The 15218-nt window shown below is 39.2% G+C and overlaps 1 protein-coding gene across 3 annotated transcripts in view; it reads right to left on the bottom strand.

Annotated features, from left to right (window-relative positions):
• Nucleotides 1–10134: 10134 nt before the first annotated feature.
• LOC141797761 (leucine-rich repeat and fibronectin type III domain-containing protein 1-like protein) overlaps nt 10135–15218 on the bottom strand; it is a 429138-nt gene continuing 424054 nt past the window's right edge. For all 3 annotated transcript variants that reach the window (XM_074679444.1, XM_074679445.1, XM_074679443.1), the window contains one exon: nt 10135–11100. The gene's annotated coding sequence lies outside the window, so the exon portion shown is untranslated. The remainder of the gene's footprint in view (nt 11101–15218) is intronic.

Here is a 15218-nt window from a genome sequence, read left to right as displayed (position 1 = left end):
TAAAGACATTGCTTGTTGCTCATCAGGGTTCTTATTTACTGAGCTTATCCTACACATGCAGAAGTCTTCTGTGATGGTAGAAGTTATCTTGCTGCCTTTTACTGTCAAGCCTTTCATATACTGTAGATTTTTCTCCGAACTAGAAATAACCCCTGACCTGTCCGTGTGCTGAAAACTTGAAGTATGAACGGGCTGTATCAGACCTTTAAAATAGCTGTTTTAAAAGAATAAATCTTATAGCAGATGTACCTCTTTTCTTTAGGTCATTATAAGACATTACTTTTACTTTTTATTCTGTTAACTACAGTCCTGAATGAAACACAAGGGGGAACCAAACTTAGGCAGATAAAAATGTTGCATAAAGTGTGGATTAATGGATCAAGATTCTCTTGGAATGACTGCACACACTGAAACTGATTGGACTTTGCACTCCTTTGCCCAGCACTCCTCTGACGCTGCAGAGGAATGGTATATAGCTAGCAACGTGATAACAAATCACACAAACGGTGCAATGAATACAACAGCAGCAGAAAAAATCCTGCCAAACAAACACATGCTGTGCATTGCACTGAGTTTACAGACTGATTGGACGCTTTAAGTATAGCCCAGCCAATGCAGCAACAAATACAGGCTGAGAAAGGACAACAGCTGGAGCCTCTAATCTGAGACATTTCCACCAGATGGAACTCCACCCTGAGTATGATCACTGGGCTGCGAAGAAACAAAAATGCACTCAGAGCTGCTCTTGATCTCCATCAGTGAAAAAGCACTCCAGCCATGCTGACTGATACAGAACCCTGAAAAAGTCAAGAAGGCTAAGCCGTCACTGAAAGGGTGGCTCACATTTTGGGTTGAGGTTAAGCAATGTTATGGAATCAATAGCTATTTGAATACAAAATAAAGGGTTTTCAAACATGGGATTGAAAATGCATTTCATTGTGGTTATACATTGGAATTTAGCAATTAATTCCAATTAAAAAAAGGTTTGACAACCTTAATTTTCTTTGGTGTTCAGTGAAGTTTGTTACCAATAAAGATTTTCTGATAATAAACCAAAGTTCTGAACAGTAATGCGGGTATTTCACATCTCAATCTTTTCTTGCCTGTGGCGCTAAGAAAAACTTGAGGACAGATTCGAAACCCATTTAGTTGATTCTTACACAGCTGCACAAACTCTCTGAAGATGATACACATTACATATTCATGATAAAGTTTGCTTTATGCAATGTCCTGTTGTGCGTATGTGATTTCAGATGCAGTGCTTAAAACCTCACCACAGTACGAAAGGTGTACCCAGTGATGTGACACCAATCAGCATGTTTCACTGGTTGCATGCTGCTTCTTTAGATACTGATTCAGATCACTGCAGCCCCCTGCCACTGCCTGCCAAATGTGGATAAACAGCCCACACTTTGACAAGATTTAGCCCCAATTAAGCAGCTCTGCACATACTAATTCAGAAGATAGTTTTTTGAATCCAACCTTCAAGTTTTTCCTTTGTGGCTTTCTCACAGTGCTCCCCTCATCTGGAAAATTTGAGCTGGGAGAGGACGGTAACTTTGGGTTTAATTAGTTGAACTAAACTTGATGAGATCTTGTGGTGTGCATCCAACCCAAGATAAAACCAGGGGAGAGCTGAGTTTTTCAGTTATCTCTCGCTGTGAGCCGTCCTCATTAAAACACATCTGATGGTCGTCTGCGGAAGATTAAACGAAAAACACCATGAGGTGCCGTTATTATAAATACTGAGCCCGGCTGATTACAAACAATTGCATTTATCACCCCCACTTCTTTAGCAAAGCAAGTCCACTGTCTCTTAAAAACCCATTCAGCTGCCCTGCTCAAGTGATGGGGGATACTACAAATATTGGCTGTTGCTGAAGGAGAACTCAGGAAGCAGAAGTGCAGAAAATATTCACACTCATTTTTTGACTTCACACAATATGCTCCTGGAGAAAAAATATGGCAGAAAAGTCCAAGCCTGTTTTAGATACAAAACAGAGTTTATCTGTGAAATGAAAATGCCAAAGGAGTGGGTTTCTATGAGGTACTTGAGCTTCATAAGTTGTTTCAGGAAAAAAGAAAAAAGTCCTCACTGTCCCTGGTTAGAGGAGCAGTTCGAAGTTTGAAGGCAGAGTCATGCAGTACAGTATACAGTGTCAAAAACCCACACCTAACAACTCTTAAATGTTACATCCAAAAGCAAAGCATTTCAGTGCAAACGAGAAATTTCTTTGATGGTAGCAGCCTTGTCTTTTCAGACGGTGTTGTTTTTAACCACACAATGAAGCCAATTGGTCTTCAGTGTGACTTTTAGTGTATATTTGTCCCAGTACCATCAGACCCAAACCACTGACATTCAAGCAGCATAATAGTTGCCACAGTATGCACTGACTTCTATAGGTGAGTTGTTAGGATTATTGTTGCTCGGGCTGTCAACCTGGTTACTATAGAGTTCCCAACGCCCTCTGTTGTTGGTTAGCCATTGGGGTATTGTTTGCAGTGGAGTGTTGTCGCCAATTTACTCCCAGGGTTGCTAATAAAAACCCCTATTGTAGGCAAATCGTTGAGATTGTTGTTACCAGGGTTGTTGACCTCTAGTTATAACTCCCCACTCTTGGTAAGTCAATTCACCTGGTCTGGGGTGTTAATATGGCTACCATGACTTCGATGTATGTTTTCGATCTTTACTAAAAGGATGAGAGGAAGTGGTCACATTTGTTGGTAGTGAAAGAAAGAGAGATCTGGTCTAAAGGTTTAAGGAGCTTGTTGATGGTGGAGAAAAGAGTGCATGAATGATGCTGGTTAAATAAACAAAAAAAGAAAGAAAGAAAGAAAGAAAGAAAGAAAGAAAGAAAGAAAGAAAGAAAGAAAGAAAGAAAGAAAGAAAGAAAGAAAGAAAGAGAAGAGAAGAGAAGAGAAGAGAAGAGAAGAGAAGAGAAGAGAAGAGAAGAGAAGAGAAGAGGAGAGGAGAGGAGAGGAGAGGAGAGGAGAGAAGAGAAGAAAAGAAAAGAAAAGAGAAGAGAAGAGAAGAGAAGAGAAGAGAAGAGAAGAGAAGAGAAGAGAAGAGAAGAGAAGAGAAGAGAAGAGAAGAGAAGAGAAGACAAAAAAAAACAGAAAAAAGAAAAAAGTTTGTTTTCAAAGCAAGGAGACACTCAAAAGCTCAGTTTAAACACGTAATTGATCTGAACTACATTTCATATCAACCAGGTGTAACTACCCTATAAGAGGCTGGTCATGTGCATTGTGCATCATGTAGAGAGACACCAAAAAGGGGGAGCGAAGAAGAGGAATTGAGGTGGTATGAAACAGAAATCCCTCACAATTTCATCTTCTGTTACTATGGAGACGCTGTGGAGGAGTCTTGTTAGAGTCAGTTACAGATATGATAGTACTTACCCCTTGTTGTTACCCTTGGTCTTCTTTGGTTGGGAAATTCAAATGTGGAGCTGTTTGAGACAGGCTGTTGGATCCTCCAGGCAAAAAAAAAAAAAAGTTCACCGACAATGAAAGCTTTCAGCCTCTTAAGAAAAAGGACAATCATTTTCAGACAGCAACCCAGAGAGTGAAATGATGATTGAGATTCAAACTCAGTGTGAGGGGAAGATAAGGAAATGTATCTGTCACTCATCAGAGGAAAAATGTGTTTCTCTTGTAAATGATGATGGAGTATGTAACTGTGTTTGATAAGCAGCAGTTTTTCAAAAACATTTAAAAAGTTTTGGGCTGCTAAGTGCTGATAAGCTCTGTCACTTCAGGTCAGGTACACTATTGAGGACTTACAGGTCTTAACCTGATTCAAATTAAGGAAAACAACACACATTAAGACACATCTGACAGATTTTCAACTGAACAATCCTCCCATCACACACACTGCTATATTCATGATTGCTTCACCACACATTTAACATTAGGGATAATTATTTCATAGACATGCAAGACTTGCAAGATCAAACGTTATTTCAGAAGTTAAACAAGCATGGAGGGCAATCGATGTTGTCAATGTCGCAGTGTGTTTCCATGTGGCCCAAAGACAAGGAAGAAGGGTAAATAATGACATAACCTGGTCATTTTTCTGTTTTTTGCTGGCTCTGGGTACAGTTGTCTTTAGACTCACTACCATTTGTGTGAGCTGTTACACCTAGTTGATGATACTGGAGCCGGATACTGGTATTGGATATTGCAGGTATTCCATCTGACAGCTGAAATACACCATGTGTTAGCAGTCCGTCTTTGCTCTGTCATGGAAATGGATCAGATAGTCAATGTATCAGCTTGCACTGGATCTGTTCTATTGCAGTCCATCTGCATGGCTAGTCCATCATGTCACAGGTAATATGCAGCCATCTTATTTTTGATGGATGCAGAGCTGTGATGCATAAAGTCAGCATAGGGAAGATCGAGTGGGACAGGAAGTTGTGACCAGAAACTGCCGTAAAACACCAAGTAACTTTCAAAATAAAACACATCGTGTCAAAAGTGGTTTGTATCCATCTTGACCAAGATGACAAACTGATATAATGAGCAGAGCCAGACCAGGAGTCAACAGGTTTAAGGTTTTACAGCCCAACATGAATGAAGAGAGACTAATCAATGGAGTAGGAAGCGTGGGAACTTCTCAGTTTCACAACTCCAGCTGTCTGTCAGTCATACGGCTTGACTGAACACACAGCCAGTGTGAGTTAACAAACCCAGCCAACACACAATGAAACAGAGTCGGACTGTAAATGTATCTGGTTTATTTAAGGTGTAGGTAGTTCAGCTTTGGATCGCTACTGTAAAAAAAAAAAAAAAAAGCCTCCCTTTTACCAGATCAGAGAAGCTCCAACACAGTCATGGGCTGTAAATTAATATTTTTGACATCACACATGTATCATCTATGTATCAGCCCTGGGGTGGATTGGTGACCTGACCAGGGTTCACCCTTCCTATTGTCCAGTGACAGTTTAGATAGAGAGCTATCACTGTTTATCAATGTCGGACTGTGGGAACTCTGGGAACAGGTGCTAACTTCTTGGCCATTCATGGGTAACCAGCATTTGGCAATAAACCTAATTTCTCAGTGTATTGTTTCTGTTTGTGGTGAGCCTCAGTTCAGAAGTATAAAGTGAATTAAAGGTCCCATATCATGCTCCTTTTCTGCAGTTCAATATGGATCATTGATATCTTCATGAAATGGTGGTAACATGTTTTGGTCCAAAAAGCCAATAAATCAAGCACAGCAGCATTGTTTCCAGGCTCTCATAGCCCCTCTGCTCAGAACGCTCTGATTTAGTGGGCGTGACCTTCTTATGTAAATGAGCCACCGCTGATACCGCCCCACTCTTCCACGTCACTGAGAGCGGCGCCACGAGCTCCGAGTGCACAATGTTTAGAAAACAGAGAAGCTCGTGTACCATAACATTACAGGCTAAAACAACAGGCTAACCGCAGCCACAGTTAGCATCCTGAAGCTAACACAGAGACAGGGGGGACACTGAGGAAAAGCTCTTACATCTTCTCCGCAGCACACAGCATTTAAAATACTCACATTTCCAGGGTCCGAGGTTTGTTGGTGGATGGTTGGTAATGCGCCTGGATTCAGGACCAGTCTATTCACTAGCCCTCTGTTGTACTGTCCAAAGTTGGAAAAGCAGCCAGCCGTGAAGTGACCAGCACACACATGCACAGTTTCACTGAGTGTAGCTGGCACATTTCCTTGATAAATGGACTCTAGCCACTTGGTCTTGTCTTCTTCTGTGATTGGAAGCTTGTGCATGGAACTATGTAGCTGTTTACAGCCAAAAACAGCCACACTCCTCTCCCTGTTGCTGGAGAGATTTCTCTCCAGATACAGGGAGAGGAGTGGGCAGGGAGGGGTTCGGGGGTATCTGCTCCGGTGGACCAATCAGGTCAGATTTGCTCCTGATTGGTCAAAAAAGGGAGTAGCTGACATCGGCAAACCCTGGAAATTCCAAACAGCTTGTTTTAGGTCAGGATTTTACATTCACAAGCACTACTAAGTACAGGTTTTGTCGTTAAATATCACATTTTGTGGTCTGGGAGGAAAGCCAAAGACCCACAAATTTCACTAAAAGACTTAATATTTGATATTTGCATTAAATGGAACCTTTAAAGAGGTTTTACATAGGCTTACTTCAGTGGCGTTAAATCATTTTTCTTATGCTTAACCTGAAATGAATATGTCTTAAAATGGTCCAAATAAACATGTTTCAGATCTGTGTAATGCAATAATGTAAGCTCTGTTGGGTTGTTCAAAAATGTAATTGTATCTTGTACGATGATATCCATTTATTGAGACATACAGCTGTTAGATTATCTCAGGTAGGAACTGGGGGGTTGACAATCTGCATTTTGTTTGCTTTTGCTCTGTATATTTGTTTTTCCTGCGAACACCAAAGCCTGAGATTGGCCAGTAATACAAAACAGAAACTTGAAAAAAAAAAAAAAACATTGTGACAATCCAGACCCCTGAGTAGAGGTGTTACATTTCCACGTAGAAGCTATGAATAGAGATGACCTCTCAACTCATCAAATGTTAGTCATATCCTCCTAAATTTCAAACATTTTGAAGTTTTTCTCTTTTTCTTCTCTCATTCCCCACTGCCAAAAACATTTGGCACCTTTAAATTGCAAGAAATGTAAGTACGTTTCCAGACTCGACTGAGTTAAAAGATATCAATGAGAGGGCAGACCTCAAAGGTATCACACATCCAGTTGTAGCCATGAACTCCCAAAAGTGTGAATAAGAAGGAAATGAGATTCAGCTTGACACCCTGGATTTGGATCTAAGTTGAATCCCTGGAAATATGATCAAACACTTTCTTCAACAGTTTTTTTTTTTTTTTCCCTGCAGCTTCACTGAAACTACACATGGACCAAGAATGGAAAAATTACTCCTCAAATAAGTAAAGAACTGAGGTATGGCACTCACAGGAATTTAAGTTGTTGAAATACAGATTTCTCTTTGTCACAGTTTCAGAATAATTCAATCAGTCGCCCAAGAAGTAGTTAGACAGTAGCAAACAGAGTAAACACTAAAGAAGTCTCTCAGGCATGGAGCAAGTTAGTCAATTCAGTTTAACCTAAGGAAAAAAATCTGACTTCTGCAGCTTTCAAAGCTCAACTTTTTTTCTATAAACATTTGCATTGACATGCAAATGTGTCTCTGTGGATATGTTTCCTGTGTGCGCACACACATGCCCTACTTTCTGTGATAGTGAGCACTTCAGTATTAATGTGAGTATCTGCATATGTGCACCTATAGAATTCATGTGACGTATGTATGCATGATACAGAGTTTCAAGGCTTTTCACTCAAGGCTTAATATTTTAAATTAAAGCTGGTCTACATATTTGTCCAATCACACAACAGAGCTATGCCTTTGTATTAAATTTCCCTACCAATTAAAAAAAAAAGTTTTTAAGTGTGTGCTGCTCAAGGTTTGGATTTAATAAGCTGCAGAGTGAAAAATATTCATTTCAACCATGCTGTTTATTCAAACTCTGCACTACCAAGGACGGCGTGACAAAAGTCCTCATGCTCTTTGTGTTTCTTTTTAATAGACTGCTGCTAAAATGTGTGTGACTGAGTGTGTGTGCGCACTCTCACTCCAAAGTGCTGCATGACAGGAATTCGATCAGCAGTGAAAAGTTGCTCCTATAGAAGATGGTCTGATTAAATTTGTAGAACCTTGCAGCATAGATTTCCATATAAATGAGCTGAAAATGATTTCCTTCAAACTATTATAACTTTTAAATTGTGTTTGAAAGAGTTCCAATTAGCACAATACAAAGCGTATTGATATAAATATTAAGCTTAATGAATGTATTCAGAAGCATAACTGATTATTCCCATTACATTATCAAGGTGATAATGATGGGTTGTTGTCAACTCAAATGCCTCCTGTTTTATTCATACCCTTGGTAAAAAACTTTACAGGCAAAGGTGACCCTCTAATAATTAATTCATAAAGATAATAACTACTCATCGGGATGTTTTCCACTTTGTTTTTCTACTCTGCTGAGTGTATTTCTCATTATAATCACAAACTCTGTCTGCTGCAGAGTGCAAAGAGTGAAACATGAATCAAATTTTAATATTTGGATCTTTCTCCAAATGAGACTCCAGGTGCCATATTTTCAACATCCACTAATAGCTCTTGGGAAAACGTGTGCGCTCGTCCTCCTTTACCCTCTTTCAAAATCTTTGTCTGTCTGCAGTAATGTTTCAAGATCTTGTCTTTTCTGCCTCAGTTAGGGGAGATATATTTTACTTTGCCTTTATTATGCCCTTTCTATTTCAATTCTCCCTGCCTCATGTGCAAAGGAGGAAATGAGAGAAAGACATCAGAAATAGAGTTAACAGGTGGAGATGTGAGGAAGAGAGAGACGTGGTGAGGAGCTGATCTGGCCCTGGCATCCCGCCAAGAACTGAAGGAGCGGAGTCGATCTGGGGAGCAGGATGGAGTTGTGTAGAGCAGATTGAGTGCTACAGTTGAGAAGAAAAAACAGGAGCAGGAGTGAGTTAGAGAGAGATGAGGGTAGAGGAGGTTAGGAGAGGAAAGACTGCAGGGTGAAAGCAACAGGGGGCAGGGGGGACGAGGGAAAGGAGGAAGCAGACAGATTTAGGTTATGTTCACAGGAAGAAATTTGCAACAGGGTATACAGAACAAGAGGTGTGCACATGAGCTCATGTTTTTGGAAGCAGACCTATAAAAGTTAGAAAAAGCTTTGTGCAAAGCCCACGTCTCTAAACTGATTCAAGTGAATATTTCTGGATAGATTTGCAACTATGTTCATTTTCTGGGACAGCTGTGCTCATTTTCCAGTCTGAAAGTCACAGTCTAAGACAACTGAAGGCAGAGTGAATGAAGCATTCATCCAATCACGTGCATGGAAGCTTTATAATGATGTGCCCGCTAAGAAAAAGCCAAAAACATCAGTCAGTAGTGAGGATTGGTTGCAGGCTGATCAGTTGTATCCATGGGTGCGGTGGACTTGCTAAACCCTTTTTTTCAAGCGAACATCTGTCTGCTCAGGCAAAAAGGAGAAACAGAAAAATGGAATAAGACCAAGAAATTTTGAGCTGAAATACCAAAACATTTTCAAGAAGTGAGGGGTGAATTCACTAGAAAAGGATAGCAGCTGGCAAAGAGTGGGCCTTTTTTTTTTTTACCTCAATATTTCTTTTCACTAATGACACCCAAGTGCAAAAATGCAAAAAGTTTTTCTTCTCTGTTCAAATTACCCCTGTATTGCATCTGATTGTGGAGATAAGTTATCAGCATCTCCACTATATAAAGTATAGATATGTGTACCTTTATTTTGCCATTGCAGGTTTTGAAGTCAAAATCCCCTATTTCCCCTCTAATACTTGAGCTGTTACAGCCTACTCACAAGAAACTTAGCTGAACGCATTGCACGACTGACATGACACATGATCAACGCCAATAAAATGCTGATGATCCCTCAGATAGGGACTGTTTTAGGTCCCACATTATGCTCCTTTTCTGCAGTTTAATATGGATCATTAATGTCTTCATGAAATGGTAGTAACATGTTTTGGTCCAAAAAGCCAATAAATCAAGCACAGCAGCATTGTTTCCAGGCTCTCATAGCCCCTCTGTTCAGAACGCTCTGATTTAGTGGGCGTGACCTTCATATGTAAATGAGCCACCGCTGATACCACCCTGCTCTTCTGCGTCACTGAGAGCGGCGCCACGAGCTCCGAGTGCACAATGTTTAGAAAAAAGCTCTTACATCTGCTCCACAGCACACAGCATTTAACATACTCACATTTCCAGGGTTTATTAGTATTATTATTAACAGATCTAGACGTGTTGATGATTTTGTAAAGCGTCCTGAGATAATGTTTGTTATGATTTGGAGTTTTACAAATCAAGACTGATTGACTGATTCATTGATGATCTGATTGATTGACTTCTACAAACTAAACAACAAAGACCTTATATGTAACAGTAAGTGCAAGGTTAAAACTAACTTGGCTTTTTTAAATTTAGATTTATCAATTTTCTCTAGTATCCTTGCAATATCTAGCAGACAACCATATATAAAGGTGGACTTTCATTTAGGCAGAACAAAGAAAGAATACACCCCCTCCAGCAAAAAGTCCTCCATTTTTGGTTTATTTTATTAGAAAAAATCCACACACCATAAAAATTACATGTACAAAACTATAAGATTTGAAATTGCTTTATGTACATATACAAAAGATAAAGCCCCAAAAAAAAGAGAAAAAAAAGGAAGGGAAACACAGAGAGGGGTAAAAGTGAAGACAAAATGTTTGTGAGTTATTATTTTTTCTTTTCTGGGGTGGGGTGTTTGTGTTTTTCATGGATTGGTCAAAAGGTTTGAGGTTGTCTGCCTGTTTGCTGTTCTGCCTTACTTCCATCACTCTCTACAGGGAACAGCCGTGATGGTAATACTAATGATGATGATGATGGCACTGGTGAATAGTGAGCAGTGAATTCATGTGCACATACACACACACACACACACACACACACACACACACACACACACACACACACACACACACACACACACACACACACACACACACAAACACACAAACACACATACAGATGGAACATATCTGAGACTTGTAAACCCTACATCCCTTTAAGAATTGCCAGCATGGAGTCTACAGTACAAGAATGATGAGGAAGATGCTAAAATAGAGCACCTGTGTCTTTCCGATTGTTTAAATCAGACACCTGGAGATGTAACTCTTCTCAGAAATAGACCACGTGAGACGTTTGCTGCTATTGATCATGCCGTGTGCATGCAAACACACTCCATGGTATTAGTGGAGAAACAGGCTGTATCCTTTGATGGTATCAATGCAGATCATGTTGTCATATACAATTATACTCTTCATGATTTTCAATGTAGGCTTGTAAACTTATCCTGTGGTGACAGCAGTGGTGATTTTATCAAAATGTTTGATATTAGTTATAAGGAGTGAAACTGACATGATTAGGCTAACCATTACCCTGCTACTTCATTTCTTCCTGCTTATCTGTTCAGCTGCATCCATCTTGACCTTGAAATGTATTTTTTCTTCTGGTCACTGGTTCTGAAAGAGAAAAATAAACAGAAAGAGAAGTAAATATGGGTGCAATGCTCTTAAGGGCATAAATACACGTTTATCCAGTGGTCTCCAAAGGAAACATCATCATCAACATCACTGAACTTATGTAAGCCTTGGCGAATGATGAAACCAGTTTCGGGTGTAGATCCAAATTAATTTTGAATACGAGACATGTGTATCCATTTTTGAAAAGTTTCTCCTCAGGCAAAAAGCTGCATTTACTCAGCCAAACTATGCTGTTTGCCCGTTAACATTCTTGATGTGTTCATCATGGGCACTGCTATCCAAGTGTGTTTTTGTGTGTTCATTTGAGCGATTTCTTTTCTCATTCGAAGGCCATCAAGGAAGACTCAATTTCTGCCTCCGCAGATCAGACCGGGTCCAATCAGCAGTTGATAATACTTCAAATTATGAAGAGCACTTTATTCACCTTCACTTGTAAAAGGGATGACCATGACAGACAAATACTCTGTGAGCAACTCCGATACGGTAACAACAACAATCCACTTCTTTTATTCACAGTAACCATCCAAAAGTGAATATCTTCCCTTTTTATCCGGAGAAAAATCAAGAGTAACACTCAAGGACAGTCAAGGCAGATAATGTGAGCTTTCTCTTTTTTTCACTCATTGGCAAACGAGCGAATAAAAAACAGATTCCACAAAGTATTATCGTAAGAATGTACTGAATCTTGATTGATCACCTAGAGTTGTTGACTCCCCGTTTCCAGCATCTTATTAACTGATTTTTTTTCTGACTGACTATAGATTTACAGGAGTGAGATTAAATCTGACATTGCAGCCCAACATCCTCTTTGTTAAATTCAAACAACTCACCCCACTTCTGGCCTCATTAGCTGTAATATGAGCGTGCTAAATGATTAGCTGTCACACAGTCAGTAGTGAAAAATGCAAGAGCTGATATTACTCACAGACTGATCGGCAGAAACATTCAAATCAAATGTTAATGATTAATAGAGGAAATGTATGGATTATACAAATGGCTCCGGCAGTCAATTAATTCAACCCAAAATGGTGAAAGCAAATCTGTTTATATTTACAAGTAATGAGAAAAATGTATTAGACTGAGTTAGATCACAATAACTCACAGTGTTATGAAAACGTCACTGTGATTAAAAACAAGAACAACAACCTCTGTGTTTCATTTGCAACACCACTTAGAGAAGTGAGGAGGCTAGAGGTGACAATTCCCTCCTCACACAGGTGTTTCATTGGTCGAAATGTTCTTATGTACCAATTTCTAATTACTGAGACAAATGCTGTTGGTGATATATCCAAAATAATGAAAGCACTCCATACTGTTTACTCAGGGGCACAAGTTGCAAGTTGATTAAACCTTCTTGTACAACCAAAACATTGAATTCTGAAACAGTGAACCTAGTGGGCATGCTATTTTATTATTTGTTGTAAATATTTGTTTGCCTAAATCTTAAAAGTAACACAAATTGTGTTGGACATTGTCACGTAGCACAGACTTGACTTTGCACGAGACATACTGGTTTCCTTGTCACTGAATTACAATGTTCTTAGTTTGCAAAAATACAAATATGATGCTTTTTAAAATGTGAAGATGCTGGCTCTGACCATAGACTGTATAAAAAAGGATGTTCGCTTGCTCGGCACGAAGTGAGGTCTCCACAAAAACTGCTCCCCCTGGTGACTGGCTGCAGTATAGGTTAAAAAATCCGACTTTCCAGCCATTCCAGATGGGCTATGGTCAAACTTAAAAAAATTAATACTCATCGTAGAAATTTTCTCATGTCCGATTGTTGTGGTGATTTAAAAATATAATTTGGCTGTCTTGTATTCAAGTCCTCTTTTTTCTGAAAAGTTTCGTTTTCATTAGTACATACAAGGTTAAAAACAAGGTTTTATATTTAACAACAATTGACAGCTGCCGTTCTCGTGTATTTTTGGGGGGGACTGTAAAATATGTAGGGAGGTAGAGTCAAGAAGTGATTAGACTCTCGAAAGAAAAAAAAAATTATTATCTATCTCCCCCAGCTCCACTCAGATTCTCCCAGAATCCCCCATTGTCTCTACTGCGCAGACTCTGGCTGCAATTGCTGCCAATGGCTGCGCCTGTGAAGGGGGAATTTTGGCTTCAATACTGTACAATGATAAATGGTGGAGCCACGCTGTCCACTCTTTATACAGTCTATGGCTCTGACAGGTCTGTCCTGAACAGGGGTAAAAACATTATCAGTGGTGCCATCCTGGTGTCACTGAGCCTTCACTTTTGGAAAAAGAGACATTTTTTTGTATTTGAGTCAGTAAGAGAGTTTTTTTGCTGCGGATGGTGTGGAGTTACATCTGTTTTAGGTGGATATGAGCAGGTCTGTCGGTGGGAATTAGTTTGAATTCCATGCAAATATTTTGTTGACTTCAGAAAGTATCAATAGTTGAGAAGGATGGTAAAAGGCTGCTGCTCTGTGGGGAAGTTATGTGGCTGAGGGGCTTAGATGGAAACCCTTGTGGAACCTGCGGCGAGCATGCAGTCATCAAAGCTAACAGCTAGGTTTGTCTTTTCATGTTTGTTTTGATGTTTGTGAATATTTCTTTTTAGGCATGGGCAAAGCTGACTTTTCTCAAAGCACTCTACCTTCTCTTGTGTCTGAAATGTCTTCTGCTCTGTGCAGTCTTCCTCTAAAAATATCCACTGCAAACCCTGAGAATTTGTAGACATTGGAGGGCTTTTTCTTTCTCACAGCAGTGCTGTTTTCATATCAATATAACAGAAATGTTATACTGTGCTTTTGGCTGTAACACTGAAAATGATTATGGGATTCAGATGACAGACAAGAGTGTTCCTTCTGTCTTTTTCATCTCTCCTGTGGCTCCTCTTTCTTCAACCCTGTGTGTGCTCATAATTTCACATCCCTTACCAATGCTTCTCTTTAACCAAGTAAACCAATCAACTCCATGGCATTGTGGGAATAAAATAAGGTGACACACTTGCAATAAAAATGGGGTTTTTACTTTCATTGATATGTCAATCCTTGCTGTGCCTAATAAAACAGTGAAATGCAGCTTGTAAAGCGTATTGACTGGGCTGTTTTCTTCATTTCTGCTTCAAATATTGCTTCCTGTGGAGGACCAAATACCAGTTAAAATTAAAAGTCAATATTTAAAAAAACAGAGGAGTATTTGTCTTTTTTCTTATAGTTTTTTTTTTTTTTTTGGAAGTACTGCGTAGATGTATTTGAGTTGTTTGCTTACTGAGTGATACATATCCAATCAGTATTTCTACATCTCTTAAAACAATATAGTAGATAAGAAATAAAAGAAGTAGACTGTGGACTGCTTTCCAATGCCAGTCACCCTTAGGAAAAAAAAATGTTGCCTAGGGTGCCAGAGAATCCCACAGCAGAGATAAAGCACTCCACATTTTCCTCTCAGGGACCTCTTCTTGTCACCTTTCCAGTATTAGTGACAGAGAATTTCCTCTGTGCACTCAAAGCCAAGATATACATCTGTACTTAAATGATATATTTATTCATTGAAAACTTTTTAAAATGCAAAAGAATAGTGTCTAGATGTGACAGTTAAGCGTAATGGTTGAGTGGCACACACTATGTAAAGAGGCAGTACACCTCAATATCTGTTTTTCACTTCAATCTGTGTGGATATATCAATTCATTGTAGAAACCCAAGAATCTGTCAGTAAACTGTCTAAAATGGTCCAATCTAAATAAAAAGAAAGAAAAAGAATAAAGAAAAAAAACAACATATCATCTTTACGAAACTTGCCAAAATAATGAGGTCATCGCATAAGAATATCCTGTGTGTTTCCCACAGTTTGATGCTGGGTGAAGCTGTAATAGATTGTTCTCGGATATGTTTTTTTTTTTTAATCTTAAGTCAGCTTTAAACAATGAAAGCCAACTAGAATTTCAGTTTCCATTGAAAAAAGTCATCTATTAAGAACATGCTAGGTCTCAAAAGCTGGAAGTGCAGGGGCAACATTACAAAAACAATAAGTGTAAGAAATGATAAACGTGTAAATAAAAGTACTAACTGTACTAACATGTTGATGCATGTTACTATTCCTCCGTCTGTAACTTTTTAACAAGAGTGGGATTT

The sequence above is a fragment of the Halichoeres trimaculatus genome, unplaced genomic scaffold, assembly GCF_033239565.1.
Source record: "Halichoeres trimaculatus isolate MK-OKI-2021-1 unplaced genomic scaffold, fHalTri1.1 fHalTri1_scaffold_9, whole genome shotgun sequence".
NCBI classification, from domain to species: domain Eukaryota; kingdom Metazoa; phylum Chordata; class Actinopteri; order Labriformes; family Labridae; genus Halichoeres; species Halichoeres trimaculatus.
This window is presented reverse-complemented; position numbering and strand designations above follow the sequence as displayed.